The 18,877-nt window shown below is 50.7% G+C and overlaps 1 protein-coding gene across 1 annotated transcript in view; it reads left to right on the top strand.

Moving 5' to 3' along the window:
- Window positions 1-17,245: 17,245 nt before the first annotated feature.
- TFDP2 (transcription factor Dp-2) overlaps window positions 17,246-18,877 on the top strand; it is a 189,923-nt gene continuing 188,291 nt past the window's right edge. Inside the window, exon 1 of the mRNA XM_065410857.1 lies at window positions 17,246-17,326. The gene's annotated coding sequence lies outside the window, so the exon portion shown is untranslated. The remainder of the gene's footprint in view (window positions 17,327-18,877) is intronic.

The raw sequence follows: 18,877 nt of genomic DNA, 5'->3' as shown, positions 1-18,877 counted from the left end.
TGCTGGCAGGGCCACCAGCCAATGTCCTCCACTCACTCGGACTCCACCTGCAACCAGCAGGGTGGTAAACGGGCATTTTGAGGGTATGCTCGAGGGCGACCTTCCAGCCTGTGTCCTGGATCCTGCTTCCCAGCTTTTTTCTAACTGCCTGTCACCTTTCCTCCCTGTCTGGGCCTCTATAACATCAGAACAATAGGTCCTCAGTACTGTGGCTTCAGTTTATTTCTGTCCCCCACTCCCTGACCCTCTTCAGGGATCCCTCTCACGAGAGCCTGCTTGCTCAGGAGGTGCAGGACCTTCTGCAGGTGGTACCTGTGGAGGAAGTCTCCCTAAATTTCAGGGGCAAGGGGTTTTACTCCCATTATTTTCTAATCTCAAAGGCCAAGGGGGGGCGGTCTAAGACCCATCCTGGACCTGCGAGACATCAACAGATATCTCAAGAAGTTGAAGTTTCGCATAGCCTCCATCATCCTTTCTATGGAGGCAGGAGACTGGTAGGCCGCCCTCCAATCTAAAGGATGCGTACTTCCATATATCGATATTCCACAGACACAGACGTTTCCTGCGCTTTACGGTGGGACTGCTCACTACCAGTTTGCGGTGCTCCCTTTCGGCCTAGCAACAACCCCGAAGGTGTTTACCAAGTGCATATCAGTAGTAGCAGCTAACCTCAGATGTCAGGGTATCCAGATTTACCCGTACCTCGATGACTGGCTCATCAAAGGCCGCTCCAGGGCCCAAGTCCAGCGCATAGTCACCGTGCTGCAAACCACATGCCGCACCTTGGGCCTGCTGATAAATGAGCAAAACCCAACATTCATCCCAGTCCAAAGGATAGAGTTTATCGGAGCAGTATTCAAATCCACCTGAGCCAGGGCATTTCTACCACAGAACAGGTCAGGATAATGTCAGATTTCATTGCCAGCATCTTAGCATACCCGCTTACCACAGTCCAGGTTTGCCTCAGACTATTGGGCCACATGGCAGCATGCACATATGTCATCCACCATGCAAGGCTCAAGCTGCAGACCCTTCAGCTGTGGCTAGCCACAGTCTATTCCCCATCCAGGGATCATCTGGACAAGGTTGTCACAATCCCGCCGAAGGTACTTACCTCTCTGCAGTGCACCCAAGGGTGGTGCTGGAAGAAGTGCTGTTCCATGACCCACGGTCTCCCTGATACCAGATGCCTCCAACCTCAGTTGGGGAACACATCTTGGTACACTATAAACCCAAGGGACATGGTCTCCAGAGGAGCTGGCATTACATGTAAATGTCAGGGAGCTCAGAGCCATCCGCCTAAACCTGCCATGTCTTCCTGCCACACTTCTCCAGTCGAGTAGTGCGAGTGTTAATGGACAACATGGCCTCGATGATCTATGTCAACAGGCAAGGGGGAGCTCGCTTGTCGGCCTTCTGTCAGGAAGCACTTCGCCTGTGGGATTTTGCGTGAGATCCACTTGGAAGCTTCGCATAGCGTCTGGAACATGCTGGCGGATCGCCTCAGCAGTTCCTTTTTCTCTCACTACGAGTGGTCTCTCCACTTGGAGGTCACCCGGGCGCTCTTCCAGAAGTGAGGGGCTCCCCGAGTGGACTTGTTCCAGACAGAACAGGAAGTGCCATCAATTCTGCTCTCTCCAACGTCTCGGCAGGGGTGCCCTCTCCAATGTCTTTCTCCTGTCATGGGCAGAGGATTTGAGGTACATGTTCCTGCCGATTCTGCTGGTCAGCAGGGTCCTATCGAAAATCAAAAGGGACAAGCCGCAAGTCCTTATGATTGCCCCGGCATGGCCTCGCCAGCACTGGTTCGACATGCTCATGGATCTGGCCATGGCTGCACCAGGGCCACGGCCCAGCCACCTGGACCTGCTCTTGCAGGACCCGAACCTTCCCTCTCTTCACCTCATGGCTTGGCTGCTGCGTGGCTGAACCCAGAGGAACAGGCCTGCTCTTGCCAGGTACAGCAGGTTCTCTTGGAAAGCAGAAAGCCCCCCACCAGAGCGACTTACCTGGCAAAGTGGAAGCGGTTCTCCTCCTGGGCGTCGGAGCATAGCATCTCCCCAACATGGTCATCTCTGCGGTCCATCCTAGATTACCTGCTCCACCTAAAGCACCAAGGCCTTGTGCTTTCATCCATCACGCTTGGCAGCCATATCGGCCTTCCACCCACGCGTCTAGGGCCGGTCAGTGTTCTCACATGAGATACCGATGAGGTTCCTAAAGGGCCTTGAAAGGTTCTTCCTGCCGGTCTGGGACCCGGTTTCCCAATGGGACCTCAACCTGGTTCTCTCTAGGCTCACAGGACCGCCCTTTGTTTCTTGTTCCCTCTGTCCTTGTAGTCATTACCTCAGCAAGGCGCGTATCCTCTGCAAGGACACCTCCCAGTGTCCTTGCAGAGGATCTTGAAGTGCATCACCTCCTGCACTCGAACCTGTTATGAGCTGGCTCAAGCCGAGCTGCCACCTATAGTGAAGGCCCACTCGACTAGGGCTCAAGCATCTTCGGGGACCTTCTTTGTGCATGTCCCTATCCAGGACATCTGAAGGGCCACAACGTGGTCTTCGGTACACGTTCACGATGCACTATGCCATCACCCAGCAAGCAAGAGATGGTGCTGGCTTTGGCAGAGCTGTGTTGCAATCGACACATCCATGAACTCCTACCTGCCTCCAATGGTACTGCTTGAGAGTCACCTACAATGGAATGGACATGAGCAATCACTCAAAGAAGAAAAGACAGTTACCTTTTTTCGTAACGTGTTCTTCGACATGTGGTGTTTGTGTCCATCCCATGACCCACCCTCCTTTCCCACTGTCAGAGTTTCCGGCAAGAAGGAACTGAAGGTGGAAGGAGTTGGCTGTGCCCCATATTCTGCGGCATATGCACGCCGCTCCAGAGGGCACCAGAACCAGTTCCCTAAGGATACGACTGAGGGAAAAACTTCCGGCACTGGTGCATGTGGCAAGCACACACACCTAAAATGGACATGAGCAACACATCTCGAAGAACACCAGTTAAGAAAAAAGGTAACTGTCTTTTCAATAGTTGAATTGTTAATGAATATTGTATATAAGATCACCAGGTTGGTGGAGACTCACCAGCACTAACTAGTATGAATAACTCCTAAATTCCCTGAAACTAATGTGAGATGTTGAACTCTTGCAAGGCAAGAGAATAGGGATTTACAAACTGAATTTCAAGGGGGGCTATCAGGTAATAAATAACAAAGAAATGTCTGATGCCAGAGAAAGATTGTGTCTATTGTAATGAGATGCAGAACAGGTTTCCTCATAGGATTAGGAATAAAACATCAATTCAACAAGGCTAAATCATTGTTAAAATTTGACTGTTTTAAGAGTGTATGGTAGGACTCTTGAGTAATGTGGTTAATGTTTAGATTGTTTTTTCTCTCTGCTATACGTAAAACACATTTTGCTTTTATCTAGTCTGGATTTAATCAGACTGGTCTATTTGTGGAAATACTGGCTGTTTTTGACAAGAACATGTATGTCATCTCTCTGCCCAGAGTAAAAATGGAAATGTTGAGTTGCTGGTCCAACAGTAAGAGGGCATTATTGTTCTCCTGGCACAGACTATAGGCTGGACACCAAAACATAGGCTGGACGCCAAACGTCAGAAGTCTGGACACAATCCCTCTACTAAGGCTTCTTTCTGTGAGGATATAGAATCATACATCCTTCTATATAATTTTTCATCTTGTTTTGTAGAGGTGTAACGTATAACTTCATAATGATTTGTACAGACTTTTTAGATATCATCTTGTGTATATGTTTTAGAGGTTTCTAAAATCTGTCATAAGACCTTACATTTTACCAATGCAACTGCATGTAGATAAGCCCCTTCTCTTTAGCTTTTGTTCCACCCTCCACTATTTGTAGCAGCATAAATTGACTTTGCATATGACATCGAAATTACCGTATGAAGATTACGGTGGAGTTCTCCCTTAAAGGAAAACTATAGATTTTTGTACCTAGGATAGATATATAAATATATACTAGAACTCAAATTTTGAGTGTTCAAAAATACCTATCTCCTAACTCTGAATGGGGCTAGCATGCATCTCTTCAACTCTAAGAGCAGCCTATATTGATACTGCATCTTTCAAAGGTAAGTACTGTTTTCATCAAAACAGGGTTAAGTTTATAAACATTAAGAAACTTTAGAAGCAATGGTAAATAGAAGTTTTAAAGTTGAAAGAAACTGGCCCTACAAGTGTAAACAGGAAGCAAGTTCCACAGCGATATAACAAAGCTATCAACAGTCCTTCCAGATATATCAACTTTTAACTTTACCCACCAAATAGCCTACCAATTCTGACACCTGAGGATTTTGTGGCATCTGTGGTATTAAAAGCCCCATTAGAGCCAAAAAAACCATAACCAATAACTGCCATGAAGTATGTATAGCACGGTAAAATTACTATGAAATATGAGGTAGAGACAGTGTAGGAATCTTACAACAGGATTGATGTATACAATCAGCTAACAAAAAAAGAAAAGAAAAAAGGGGTGGGGGACGGTTGTTGCACTTACACATACTGCATTCTCTACAGAGAGCACCCAGAAACAAAAAAGTCAAATCTTGGCAGGCAGGGAGAGTTCAGCCTGGTGCTATTTTAGAGATGGTAGAAAGATGTTAATATAACATACATATTTGAGTTCTCTTTCAGAGTGTGATGGAGTATACAAACTCCACATTAGGCAACAAGGGGTTAAAAAACTATTCTGGGCCCAACCAGTCCTGCCCCACCACACCTGTAGCAAATGCACCAACTGGAGGAGGAGTTAAAAGGCAGGGGAGCAGTTCATTTGGTGGCAGCCCAGGGAAGAACGCAGACCTGCAGCAGGCAGCTCCAGGGGAGAAGAGCTGAGGGAAGGCAGAATCTCCCTAAACAGCTGCCCAAAGGTCCCTCCCTGATGGAAGGGAGGATCTGCTGTAGAGACAGCCTGAGAGGGATTCCCCTTTCCTTCTCATATGAACTTTTGATTTGGTTAATCCCCCTTTATTTTTGTTTGAACTACCCCAGCAGGGGAAAGCCCTTGGACTAAGCTGGCCCAAGAGGATGGGCCATACCACCAGAGGATGCAGTTTCTGCTTGAGAGAGAAAGGAGAGCGACCTTGCTACACACAGATGCCAGAAGGGTCATTTTTGGTGAGCAGACATCCCTCGCACCGCCTAAACCCAGACAGTGACTTTGGGACAGTCACGGGGGGCAGAGGTGATAGGAAGTGGCTCAAGTTGGGCTTAAGCAGCCCTGGCTGTCAGAGCACTGATAGCGCTCAAAGGACCCTGGGTCAGAGCCCAGTGGAGTGGGAGGGCCTGAGCTTCCCTACCAACAAGCTCCCTGCACATCATGACCCTAAACCCTGACTATTAGGTGATACTCCCCTACCACCCTCATCAAGTGAGGACCATCACACATATCAATAATTCATTATTGGACGAAAGAGCACTTCCTTTTCTCCCCTAGAAGATCTGAAATTGGGCAGCAGGAGACCGACATGAGGCTAGGGAAAAACTAAGCAGAGGTTAAATGCAACTGGTCTCTGGCAACTTACAAAGCCAGTACTTGTGCTCCAGAACCTAAGCTTTCATTTAAGGAATATAGGGTCAGATTTTCCTACCTGGTAAGGCCACAATTGTGCTGTGTCCTTAAAGTGGACAGAGAAGGGAAACTCTCATTGGTGCAAAACTGACAGAGGAAGCTGCTTTTTTTTTTTTTTTTTTTTTTTTTTTGCTATCTATGCCAGCTATCTTCTTACCCTCTTCCCCTTCAGGAAAAGGGAAGAGTATATTGTTTGAGTTTGACCCTGGACACAGGCCTTGTAAGCAACTGAAGTTAGCTATTGTCTGCACAGCTATATTTAACTGTTAATAACAGGTTAATTCTTAGTATTCCTTTGAAGGTTTTGTTTTTGCTAGCCACTGCAAACAGGGGAAGTGCCAGTCAGTCTTTTGAGGGGGAAAATAAGACCAGTAGAGAGTGGGAGGCAAGGAGTTCTCTTGCAGGTCTTACTATTCCCTGGATAGGTGTCACATCTAGAAATTACGGTGAGTGGTATTGCTGTAAATGCCAAGGTAGACGATATGAAATCTGCAGTGTGTGTTAAGCTGAAGGTTTTACTTTTTCCAGTTCCCCCAACAGGCTCTCCTTTCCCCCAAATAGCTTGGCCTGCTATGCAACAAGCAACTATTCTTCTTCGAGTGCTTGCTCATGTTGATTCCATTTTAGGTGTGATACTGCCTTAGCGGTATCTGTAGAGCCGGCTGTGGCGCCCTCAGGAGCGCTGCGCTCATGCAGCGGTATATCAGGCGCCATTGGCCCTCCGCCCTCTCAGTTCCTTCTTACCACCCGTGATGGTTGGTTGGAGCACCTTGCCTTGCATCGTAAGAGCTCTAGCGGTTTCTTCATAGCCTTTCTCATAGGCTTTGTTCTACTGGTTATTGTATATAGTTCATAGTAGTTAAGTTAGTTAGTTAGAATCCCTGTTGGGACTTTGCCCTGAGCAGGGCATGCCCCACTCTCCTGGCTTCAAATCGTGTTTGGTAGTCAGCAGGCTGATGCCGATCAGTGATCCCCACGACAGTTATCTCAAGTAGCTGGGAGACAGCCAAAGGAAAGATAGGTGTTGCATCTTCATAAACTTTCACCTTCAGAACCAGAAGGAGCGAGATATTCGGTTGAGGGCCATCCTGATGGAGGCTGCTCTTCGCCCCGCGTTGGAGCCCTCCACCGCAGAACCCACGCCGAGTACATCGGCCTCGGTGCACAGTGTACTGCTGGCATCGGACTCGGCCTGGCATCACTCCCTTTTGCCAGGGCCACGGAAGCAGCAGAAGAAGCGAAGTCCCTCGGCACTGAAGGACAGAGGGGCCACGGGCAAATGACCTGTGTCAGGCCATGCACCTGCTTTGGGACTTCACAGGGGTGCCGCTGAGCTCGGACCTCCGAGCCCGGCTCGGGACCTGCCTCCTACTCCAGGCAGCAGCAGGGGCTCCCAGCCTATTGTGGGGCCTTCAGTGCCCAAACCAGTCCCAGTGACTAGAGAGCAGAGCCGGCCGGCTCTGCAGGTGCCACTCCAGGTGACTGAAGCGGCTTCATCCCCAGCACCGAAGGGTAAGCCCACCGGGATGCAGCAGCATTGACTGGCAGAACTCCCCTGGTCGCTGGACTGCAGGCACAGGTCCCCATCGCCGCAACCTCGGATCCTGGCACCATGTCCCAGGTATCCGGCCTGGAGGCCTTGGTCTCCAGCGAGCTCTCCACCTCCGGGTTCTCTGGGACTCCGGGTTTGAGGTGCCGTTCACCGTACCGACGGTACCAGCAATCGTCTGGCTACAGGTCGCTGAGGCGCCGGTCACCCGCTCCCATGCGGTCTCCCAGACGTCAGTCACCATCCTGGAGGGGTCATTTGGGATCTCCGCACCAGTCTTGTTCGCTCCGGTACCGTTCCTCGGGAAGGCGGCGCAACTCACTGTCACCCTGCCACTCGCCCACCGGGGTCAGCAAATAGACCCAGGCCTCGACGGCCCCACCGTGATCGCCAGAAGTACACTGGTCAGGGTCAGACCACCAGCCCATCACCAAGGAGGGGCGACTCCCCACCAATGCTGGAGACTGAGGAGGCACCGGCCATGGCACCGATGCAGCAGGGACAGTGGCCCCCCAAATGGTTGTACTGGAACCCGTGGGGGATGCCGGTGCTTCACCATGCCGGTCCAATACTCCCAGCCCTCCCTGGCCTCATCGGACAAGCCAGCCATGGCACCACAGTCAGAATGTGGTACCAATGCGGAGGCTAATGTGGCGCATCGCACCCCGGCACTGAGGAAACCCTCCCCACAAAGGAAGGGGATGACACCCTCCCGCAGGAGGTACAGTCTTCGTCATCATCCCTGGACAAGGCGGTCGCAGGGCCATCCCGCCCTAGCAGTCCCGCGGATGTCTTTAAGGAGCACCAGGCCCTCCTTAAACAGGGTGGCGGAAAACCTTGGCCTGAAAATTGAGGAGGTCGCTGAGGAGGCTGACAACCTCTTCAATGTCATCTCAGCCACCACCCCAGCATGGGTCGTATTGTACATCCACCCAGGGATCCTCAAGATTGCCACGATGATTTGGCTATCTCCCTCCTCTATTCCACTGACTTCCAAGAAGACGGAAAAGAAATATTATGTCCCTGCAAAGGGCTTTGAGTATTTGTATACTCATCTCCCGGCAGCATCGCTGGTTGTGTCCACAGTTAACAAAAGGGACAGGTTAGCGGAACACCGAAGAATAAAGACGCTAAGAGATTGGACTTGTTTGGCCAAAAGGTTTATTTGATGGCCAGCTTGCAGTTCGGAGTGTCTAATCACCAGGCCTTGCTGGGACGTTATACCTTCAACCTGTGGGACTCCTTTAATCGTTTCATGGGATCATGCCAAAGAGTTCACTGCGTTAGTGAGCAAAGGCACAGCAGTGGCCAGGGGAGTCCTCCAGATGGCCTGGGATACTACGGATTTGACGGCCAGGTCACATCAGCAGTGACCATGAGGCATAGCTTGTGGTTGCAGGCTTCTGGGCTGTCCCCTGAAATGAAGGCCACAATCCAGGACCTCCCCTTGGAGGTACAGGGCTCTTTTCCAAGCTAACTGACTCAAGGCTCCATGGGCTTAAGGACTGCCAAGGCACCCTCCGCTCCTTGAGCTGGCATACCCCTCAGCAGTCTAGGAAGCCTTCCATCCTCCACCCCCGCCTCCTCTGCCACAGTCCAGGTCCTGGGGCTTCCAGGTCAGGCTCCTACAGGAGGAAAGACAAGGACAGGGTGCCTAAGAGACGTTATCCCATTGTCTTCCCGCCTGGCGGTGCAGCCTGACCCTCCCAAAAATCAGGGAGGCCAAAAGCAGACATTTTGAGGGTGCGCCTGAGGATGACGGCCCCAGCCAGTGTACCGGATCTATCCCCCTCCTTTCTCAATCGCCTCCACCCTTTCCAGTCAATGTGGTCCCGTATACCATCAGACTGCTGGGTGCTCGATACATTTGCTTCGGGTTACATCCTGCAATTTATAGCTGACCACCCTTCCCATCCCCGTCCCTCTTCAGGGACCCTTCTCACAAGCAACTCCTTGTTCAGGAGGTCGAAAACCTCCTGCGCCTTGGGGCAGTGGAAGAGGTTCCTTGGAACATGGAAGGCAGAGGATTCTACTCCCACTGCTTCCTAATTCTGAAGGCAAAAGGGTGCCTCAGATCTATCCTGGACCTGCGTCGCCTCAAAAAGTCTCTGAAGAAGTTGAAGTTTCGCATGGTCTCCCTGGCCTCTATCATTCCCTCCCTTGATCCGGGTGACTGGCATACCGCCCTCAATTTAAAGGACGCATACTTCCATATTTCCATTTTCCAAGGGCATTGGCGCTTCCTCTGTTTCATGTCGGGCCAGCGCCATTCCCAGTTCATGGCAATGCCCTTTGGCCTCTCGTCGGCCCCAAGAGTGTTCACAAAGTGTATAGCGCCAATGGCCACTTCCCTGCGATGTCAAGGAGTCCAAATTTACCCGTACCTTGACAACTGGTTGATAAGGAGCCGGTCCCCAGATCTGGTGCGGAAGCATCTCAATCTGGTCTGTTCCACCTGCTGCGACCTAGGGCTGATAATAAACGAGAAGAAGTCAACCCTAACACCAGTGCAGTGCATAGATTTTATTGGGGCAGTTCTCGACTCTATTCAAGCCAGAGCCTTCCTCCCCGAGACTTGATTCTAAGCTATGGGAGACCTCATCTTGGGCCTGCAAGCCCACCCGCTCACCACCACCCACATGTGCCTGCCATTGTTGGGTCACATGGCGGCATGCACTTATGTGGTCTGGCACGTACGACTCTGCCCCAGACTCCTACAGACGTGGCTGGCGTCAGTCTACATCCCCATCCGGCACCACATGGACTGGGTGGTCAGGATTCCGGACAGCACACTGTCATCTCTCAACTGGTGGCAGGATCCCACATTGGTGCTGGAAGGAGTTCCCTTCGTGGCCCCAGCCTCGTCGGTGACTCTTTCTCCAATGCTTCAGACCTGGGATGGGGAGCCCACCTGGGCAATCTCAGTACTCAAGGTCATTGGTCCAGTCACGATAGTTCTCTGCATATCAACGTCCGGGAACTCACGGCAGTCCGCCTAGCTTGCCAACCCTTTTACCTCATATACAGGGCATGGTGGTTCAGGTCCTGATGGACAACACGGTTACAGTCTTCTATATCAACAGGCAGGGCGGAGCCAGGTCATCTGCCCTCTGCCAGGAAGCCCTCCGGCTCTGGAACTTCTGTCTGCAGCGAAATATCTACCTCGTAGCCACTCACCTTCCAGGGGCCAAGAACGCTTTGGCAGATCACCTCAGCAGGACATTCTCGTCTCACCACGAGTGGTCCCTTCACCCGGAAGTGGTCAGTTCTATTTTCCAGAAGTGGGGAACTTCCTGGGTGAACCTGTTCACGTCCAGGCAAAACAGAAAATGTCACGTTTTTCTGCTCAGTTCGGGGCATAGACAGAGGATCCTTGTCGGACGCCTTCCTGCTCCCGTGGTCAGGGGCTCTGATGTACGCCTTCCCTCCGGTGCCTTACTGGCCAGGGTCCTCATAAAGATCAAGCAGGACAGGGCGAAGGTCATCCTCATACCGCCAGCTTGGCCACGCCAGTACTGGTTCAGCACTTTGCTGGACCTCTCGGTGACGACCCAGTTCCAGCTGCCGCTAAGGTCGGACCTGTTGTTCCAGAACCACGGCAGTCTTCTGCATGTGAACCTGGCAGCGCTGCATCTGACGGCTTGGCTGCTGCATGGCTAAATGCGTAGGAGCAGCAGTGTTTGGCCAAGGTTCAGAGAGTCCTATTGGGAAGTAGAAAGCCCTCCACCAGAGCGACCTACCTGGCCAAGTGAAAGCGGTTCACCTGCTGGATTGTGAATTAAAGGTGTCCGTCCCGAGCGAGCTTCATTGCAGCTCATTCTACCTCCTGCATCTCAAGGTCCATCTAGTGGCCATCTCAGCCTTCCACCCGCCATTCGAGGGCAGGTTGGTTTTCGCTCAGGATATCACGGCTAGATTCCTTAAGAGTCTGGAGCACCTCTACCCGCACATTAGGGATCCCGTGCCTCCCTGGGACTTGAATCTGGTGCTGTCACGGCTCACGGGGGGCCCCCCCTTCGAGCCTTTGGCTTCCTGCTCTGTTCTTCGTTCCTGATAGCAGTGACGTCGGCCTGCCGGGTATCCGAGGTTTGGTTGCTCACCTCAAAACCGCCTTACACTGTCTTCTACAAGGACAAAGGCCAGCTGAGACTGCACCCAGCCTTCCTTTCCAAGGTAGTCTCTCAGTTTCATTTGAGCCAAGACATTTACTTACCGGTCTTCTTTCTGAAGCCGCATAAGTTGGAGGAGGTGTGCAGGCTGCATGCCCTGGACGTCAGGAGGGCTTTGGCCTTGTACATCGACAGGACCAAGCCATTCCCTAAGTCAATGCAGTTATTTGTCTCTGTAGCTGACAAGATAAAAGGTTGCCCTGTATCCGCTCAAAGGATTTCCTCTTGGATCACTGCCTGCATTCATTTTTGCTATGATCAAACGAAGGTGCCACCCCCAGCGATCATCACCACTCACTCTACCAGGGCGCAGGCCTCTTCAGCAGTCTTTCTGGCCCAAGTGCCTATCCAGGACATCTGTAGGGCAGCCACCTGGTCTGTCCATACCTTTACGTCCCACTATGCACTTACCCAGCAGGCCCGGGATGATGCTGGCTTCGGTAGGGCTGTACTGCAAGCTGCTAAGCTGTGAACTCCAAGCCCAACTCTGGGGGTACTGCTTGTGAGTCACCTAGCATGGAATGGACATGAGCAAGCACCCAAAGAAGAAAAAACAGTTACTAGCCTTTTGTAACTGTTGTTCTTTGAGATATGTTGCTCATGTCCATTCCATTGCCCGCCCTCCTACCCTCTGTCGGAGTTGCCAGCAAGAAGGAACTGAGAGGGTGTAGGGCCAGTGGTGCCTGATATACTGCTGCATGAGCATGCCAACTCCAGGGGGCGCTGCAGCCGGCCCTATGGATACCACTAAGGCAGAAATCTCCGACAACTGTGCACGTGAGCATACACACACCTAAAATGGAATGGATATAAGCAACACATCTCAAAGAATAACAGTTAGAAAAAAAACGTTTACCTACCTTTTTGTACCAGCTGAGCAAAAAAAGCCCAGTAGCTGTGTGTTGGGTCTTGTTGCATACATACAAGTTGTACCCCTTTAACTGTACCAGTTAAAAAACAGTACAACACCCTCCGTGTGGATGCTGTTACACTGGTGGTATAGCTTAATCACATACAGGAAAGGGAATAACTTATTGCTGAAAGTCACTTTTTATACTGTTCTAACTGCATTCACTCTAGGGGATGTACCGATATAGCTACTTTGGAAAAAACAAACAAACCCACACACTCCCAAGCAAAATAGTTATGCAGGTACTAAAAGTGGGTGTAGAGCAGCCCTTTGTGACAGGCTCCTATAATTGCTGGGGGGCAGCCGCCTCTGTTCCTGACTGAAATAGATATTACAATCCCATGCAGTATCTTTGGGAGCCATTGTTTTAAATTTATGAATGGTTTATGTATTAATGTGTTCTACTCCATGGGAGAAGGTTACCAAAGCTATTCCAGGAACTTTAAACAGTTGTAAAAAACTCCAGAAAACCACCACCCCCCCTCAGGTATTTGCATATACTGATTTAAACTAGGTTTTCCAGAGACTCAAACAAAGAAGGGGCTTTGGTATAAAAAGCTGAGTTTGAACTGACACAGAGCCTTTGTTTTGATTAAGCAAACAGACAGAGCCTCTGTCCAAGGGGGAGGGTGGGGGGTCAGCCCTTGTAGGAGGATTGGAAAGACTTTGGCTTACTTGGGCCCATAAGACTGATGGGTGATCTCTAGTAAGGTTTTAGCATGCATAGGGGAACTTTTGTTGTGGTTTTGTTGTTGTTGCTGTTGTTGTTCTATGTTTTCTCAGTCTGCTTTTTTTTGTTCTTAAAATAAATGTACTCTGCTGAGACAGAGCTGTAGGATCACTGGTAATAACACTGTCAGTGTCCTCAGAGAGAAAGCACAGCCCAGCTGGTAGCCTTTAGGCAGACTGGCTTTCTGGAGCCATCACAGTATAAGGCAAGAGGCTGGATAGACTTAAAACTTCTGTTCAGAGGTGAATGGGAAAAGGGACCCTGCCCAGAAACAGCTAATGGCTGGAGAAAGGGCTGTAACTAGGGCAGGGCAGCCGCCCAGGGCACAGAGCCAGCGGGGGTGCAAAAATGGGGTGGCATGCAGGACCTGGCCCAGCAGCATCAGCTCCCCTCTCCCACAGGATCAGGCCCAGCGGTGTTGGTCAGAGTTCAGGGTGCTCAGCGCTTCCCCCCCCCCCCCCCCCTTCCTGCAGGATCACGGGCCAGGCTGGAGCAGGCTCACCCTGGTGCTAGGACCATGGCAGGCAGGCAGGCCTTGAGTGCGCTGCTTGGCTCGTACTGAGCATGCTTAGTAACAGCTGCTGTAGCTGCTCCTTTCACTGGGGATTTAAATTGTTCACGGAGGTTAAAGGAGTTTTGGGCAGAGGGCAGAGTCTGTGCAGGGGGCGGAAACTGACTGCCAGTGGGGTCAAACAACTGGAGGCAGGGGAAGCTGAGGGGCAAAATCAGGAAGAAACAGCAGGAGCCGGGGTTAAGCCCAAGGGTACAGGCGCTGGCAGAGAGCAAAACCCTGGCACAGGGATGGGCAGAGGAGATAAAAGTGGGGTTAGCCACCTGCTGTCTTTGCAAAGATAGAGTGGGGGCAGAGGGACTTGTTATTTCCCCTCTCCCAGAACAGTACATCTCAGCACACGCTTCCCGGGGCTGTGTCCTTAAAGGCACAAGGTGTCCCAATGTCTTGACATGGCAGCTCTTCTCTGTCTGATATAACGTGCTGAGGTGATAAAGGAGACTTGATTCAGTGAAATATTTTACATACACCCCCAAAAACAGTCACACATTTTGTTTAAAAGAATCCCTTGTCAGTTAATATGTCTGCATAAAGTCTTTCCTAGCAGTTCGCAAATTTGTCTTATCTGCTGCTGTGATTCACTGAATCACCTAATTGTTTACTTTTTAAAATGTTATTTGTATTACTCTTATTACTCTTAGCACTTCATCATTTACCTTTAACATTGTGCAGATGGATGTCATTGTGCTATTTAATTTATATTTTATAGCAAATAGTCATTGAAAATATTTACAAGTAAATATTTGCTAGTAGTTTTATCAATGACATCTGTATTTTTAGTATAGCACATCCTATATTTTTACTGTGATATTTAATATGGAATTTTTAATTCTAAATTTTTTTTCTTTCTTTTTATAGCACAAATATATTCTGCTAGATCATGTGACTTCCAGTCTGACTGATTTTCTGGCCTGGTATCAAAATGTCTTAATTTTCACTTGATCCTCCAATGGGGATTGCCTTTCTGAACTGTTATTTTGCCTTTCAATCCAGCCCTTAGTGCTTTTTCGCATGTCACTATTTGTGTGTAGAACTTGTTTCCCAAATATTCACTATGGGCAGTATGCTATCTCATATTAAATCCTTCTCAAATGCAAAAATCTACTGTAATTTTTACTAAACATAAGAACGGCCATACTGGGTCAGACCAATGGTCCACCTAACCCAGTAACCTGTCTTCCAACAGTGGCCAGTGCCAGGTGCTTCGGTCAGAGTGTGGTGCACCATGGCTATGTATCAACCATCTGCCACAATTTACTACCTCTTACCTTTTGTAATCCACTGGTCTAGGGTAGCAAATTGTGATGGACGGTTGATGCCCTGTACTACCCCTTGACCAGAGGATGGGAAAGGTGAAAGGTAGCAAATTGTGATAGATGTACCCATCCATCAAAATGTGTTATCCCTTGGCCAATGAGAAAGGAAGTAGCAAATTGTGACAGGACAAAAAACATCCATAGGTGTCAATAACTGGTAGAAAAATCTGTCAGTAGTGTTTTTTTATATTATGCCCTGGCTCCTGGCAGGAGGCAATGATGTTCAAACTGTGGGGGGCATCTCCCTAGTGAGGCACCCCCTCTAGTTTGAAAACCTCTGTGCTAAATGGAAGGCAGAAATCTGGGGTGACATGTGACCCTGCATGCCTCCCCACTCATCACCTTGAGGGGGCGCAAATATGCTTGCTAGCCCCATGTGCTAAAATGCTTAGGCCTTGGCTACACTGGCACTGTACAGCGCTGCAACTTGCTGCGCTCAGGGGTGTGAAAACACCCCCCCCCCTGAGCGCAGCGAGTACAGCGCTGTAAAGCGCCAGTGTAATCAGAGCCTGCAGCGCTGCACGCTCGCTCGCAGCGCTGCAAGCTCGCTCGCAGCGCTGCAAGCTATTCCCCTCGGAGAGCTGGAGTACATACAGCTCTCGCAGCGCTGGCGGCGCGACTACACTTGTGCTTCACAGCGCTGCCGCGGCAGCGCTGGGAAGTCCCGAGTGTAGCCAAGGCCATAGTTACGGCTCTGACTGGAGACCTGACTGGCAAGGGGAATATTAACCTGAAATGGTGATTTCTGACCACAATGGAGCTACAGTATCATGGACTGAAGAGCTGAGGCAATACTCCTGGTGTGTGTCTAGGCGTTGGGCTGTAGGCCAACTTTCTAGTCAGATTTCAGAGTAGAAGCCGTGTTAGTCTGTATCTGCAAAAAGAACAGGAGTACTTGTGGCACCTTAGAGACTAACAAATTTATTTGAGCATAAGCTTTCGTGGGCTACAGCCCACTTCATCTATGCATCCGATGAAGTGGGCTGTAGCCCACGAAAGCTTATGCTCAAATAAATTTGTTAGTCTCTAAGGTGCCACAAGTACTCCTGTTCTTTCTAGTCAGAGACTTTCAGGACTTTAATAATAATAGAAAAGTTGCCTAGAAGAACGCAGTCCTTTAAGTCTTTCCAGCTCCGTCCTCTCCCGCTGCAGGCTCAAGGGCAGCATCTCGGCGCTTCCAGAGTTACTTGAATACCAACTCCCAGTGATGCCAAAATCAGTCAGGAACACTACTAATTTCTGTCACGTGTTGTAGCCTTGCCAGGATAAAGCCCTGGTAATCAGTATGCTTACTATCTCCATAGAATATCAGAGTTGGAAGGGACCTCAGGAGGTCATCTAGTCCAACCCCCTGCTCAAAGCAGGACCAATCCCCAGACAGATTTTTGCCCCAGATCCCTAAATGGCCCCCTCAAGGATTGAACTCACAACCCTGGGTTTAGTAGGCTAATACTCAAACCACTGAGCTATCCCTCTTGTATATGACACATGCAGAGTATACTTAAGACAACACATATTCAACAAATATGCAAATTGGTAGTATCATTTGTATAAAATATTTAGAGTTCTGCACCTTCAGCTTAGCACGTGTGTTAACATCTGTCTCGGCTTTCTATGAGCTAAGATCAAGCTTAGTTTGTGTCTATGGCCAATGTCACTATAAACTACTAGCCAACCTCTAGGCATCCTGCCCTGTAGGGTTTCATTCAAAGGCTGTATTGGGTTAATGTGGTAGTTGGACGGTCTCCATGCCAAAACACTTCAGCCAGTGTGATGGGGTGAGTGTGTGGGGACAAGGCCTCCTTCTCATCTGCCCCGCCGCGGGGCCATGAAGTGTCCACCTCCTCCAACAGCTGTGGTCCTTCCGGCCGTCCACGCACTGGGCATCATGGGAGATAATGTCCGCTCCTCCCCCTTGGGGTGTGTGTGAGGGGAGAGAGGCGGTTAGTTTGGTATCCCTCCCGCTCGCCCCCCTAGTGTGGGGGAGCAGCCAGTCCTGGCTGAGTCCGTCTCCCGCCGGGGTGGGCGGGGGTGAGTCCTGGCTGAGAGTCACACACCCAGGGGGTGGCTATGTGGGGGATTTCCTGGCTAAGAGGTAGCCCCCCCTCCCCCCCCCCGCCAGCCCGGCACCGCAGCTCACCCCTCCCAACGGGACCAGGGTTGGCTCAGGGTTAAGGCCACCGCGATGGGAAATCCCGGCTCATAGCCCGCACGACCCTCTAGAACCAGCTCGGTCTGTGCCCCGCCCCTTCCCCAGCTGTCTCTCGGATTGGTGGGCAGGTTGTGTACACACCGGGCTGCGCCAATGGGCGGATGGCGGCGCCTAACCTCAGGCGGAGGGGTGGCCAATGGGAGAACGCAGTTGTCAGACGCCGCCAAGCTTGTGCGGGGGAGAGGGACACAGACTCGGTGCGGCTGAGGAACGAGCCGGAGAGTGGCCGGGCTGGAGGCACGGTGAGCCGGGGTGGCTGGGACCTTATGCGTCGAGAGTCGTTGGTTCTCGGTGCACCCTCTCGGGCGGCGTCGACCCCCAGGGGCAACGCAGAGCCGGCCAGGGGGCGCCTCTCTCCGTGGGGCCGGGCGGAACAGCTGCCAGGTGGCCGGCTAACTGCTACGGCAGCTGGCGAGGGAGGAGCCGTCGCCGGCTCCTTGTCTCGGCTCTGGTGCTGGCCAGGCCCAGCCCGCTCCGCCCCCGGGGCCTGTGGCGGCACGGGGCGGAAGAGAGCGCTGCTGCTGCGTAGGGGGCAGCCCCGCTCAGTCCCCGGCTGTGGTGTCCCCCTCCGCGCGCCCTGGGGCTAACGGCCGTATTGCCCTTCTCCCTGGGGGCCTGCCCGGCGCCCTGACGCGGTGGGGCCACTGTCACGGGGATTCATCTCCGCGCCGAGAGCCCTGCAGACAGAGCTCTGGTGCCTGACACCTGTGAGTCACGCTCCCCTTTCACTGCCTTAGCAAGGTGGCACGATGTGCTCGGCGTGCCTGGCACGCAGGCCTGTGTCTGGACCTTGGTATTACCGTGTGACAGCCGCCCTGTCTGTCTCACTGGGGCTTCTCCGCCTCTGCTTGAAACCCAGCTGGAGGTCATAGAAGTGGCCGCGTGTGTGTTGTAACTGGTATCTCCCCCAGTCTCCTCAGACCCGTCTCTTTCCAAGTGAGATACGAGTTTCTGGGGGAGGTGAGAGGCGGCTTAGTACAGATTATGCTGTACTTGGTCCTTCTAGCAGTGTGGCAGTTCGGTGTTTTAATTCACTTTATAGCAAGGCTGTGTTCTAGCTGGCAATTTAGTTCCTATCAGTTTCATTTTTAAAAAAAACCCTTAACAGTTAACTTGTGATGTGCAGCACAAAGTTAAGATGTTTTGCACTGTAAATTTATGCAACACTCTGAAAAACGTTCTGGCCCACTTGTGGACCTGCGGCTGCTCTCTTATTCTTTTTTTATTGTGGGGAGGGGTAGTTAAAAGGTGGGAGATGTGAAATATGGGACTCTTTCTGCTCTCATTTGAGGTCAATAGGAAGGCCTATAATTCATCTTTTAAAGGTGTTAGGGAGGTGAATATAGACTTCACATTTCACAATGCAAACCCTTAGTCAGTAACCTAGAAATAATGCTGAAATACATAATGTAGAATCAGCAAACCACATATCTCCCCCCCCCCTTTACTTTGTGTATCTGTTCTTAACTGTATTGAAATCTTCAGTTGATATCTGTTTTACTTGTGAGAAGGGTGTGGGAGATACAGTAATGTTACAGTGAGCTTGCATGGTCTCTTGCTATGGTTATTTGTTATATAGAATGGCAAAACCAAAGCCTGAATCATGTTTGGCAACTCTTACAAATGTTAAGCCAATTTAATAGAAACTTGTATAGAAATATAAAAGGGAGAGAGAAGCATTGGTTACAGGGCTAGTCTTAACAATGTTGGAATTAATTGTTTTTTAAAGCACCTCAATTTTTTAATAGCAACTGGAGAATAACATTGTCAGTAAATGACCAGGTCATATATCA

The sequence above is a fragment of the Emys orbicularis genome, chromosome 9 (genome assembly GCF_028017835.1).
Source record: "Emys orbicularis isolate rEmyOrb1 chromosome 9, rEmyOrb1.hap1, whole genome shotgun sequence".
In the NCBI taxonomy this organism is placed as follows: Eukaryota; Metazoa; Chordata; order Testudines; family Emydidae; genus Emys; species Emys orbicularis.
This window is presented reverse-complemented; position numbering and strand designations above follow the sequence as displayed.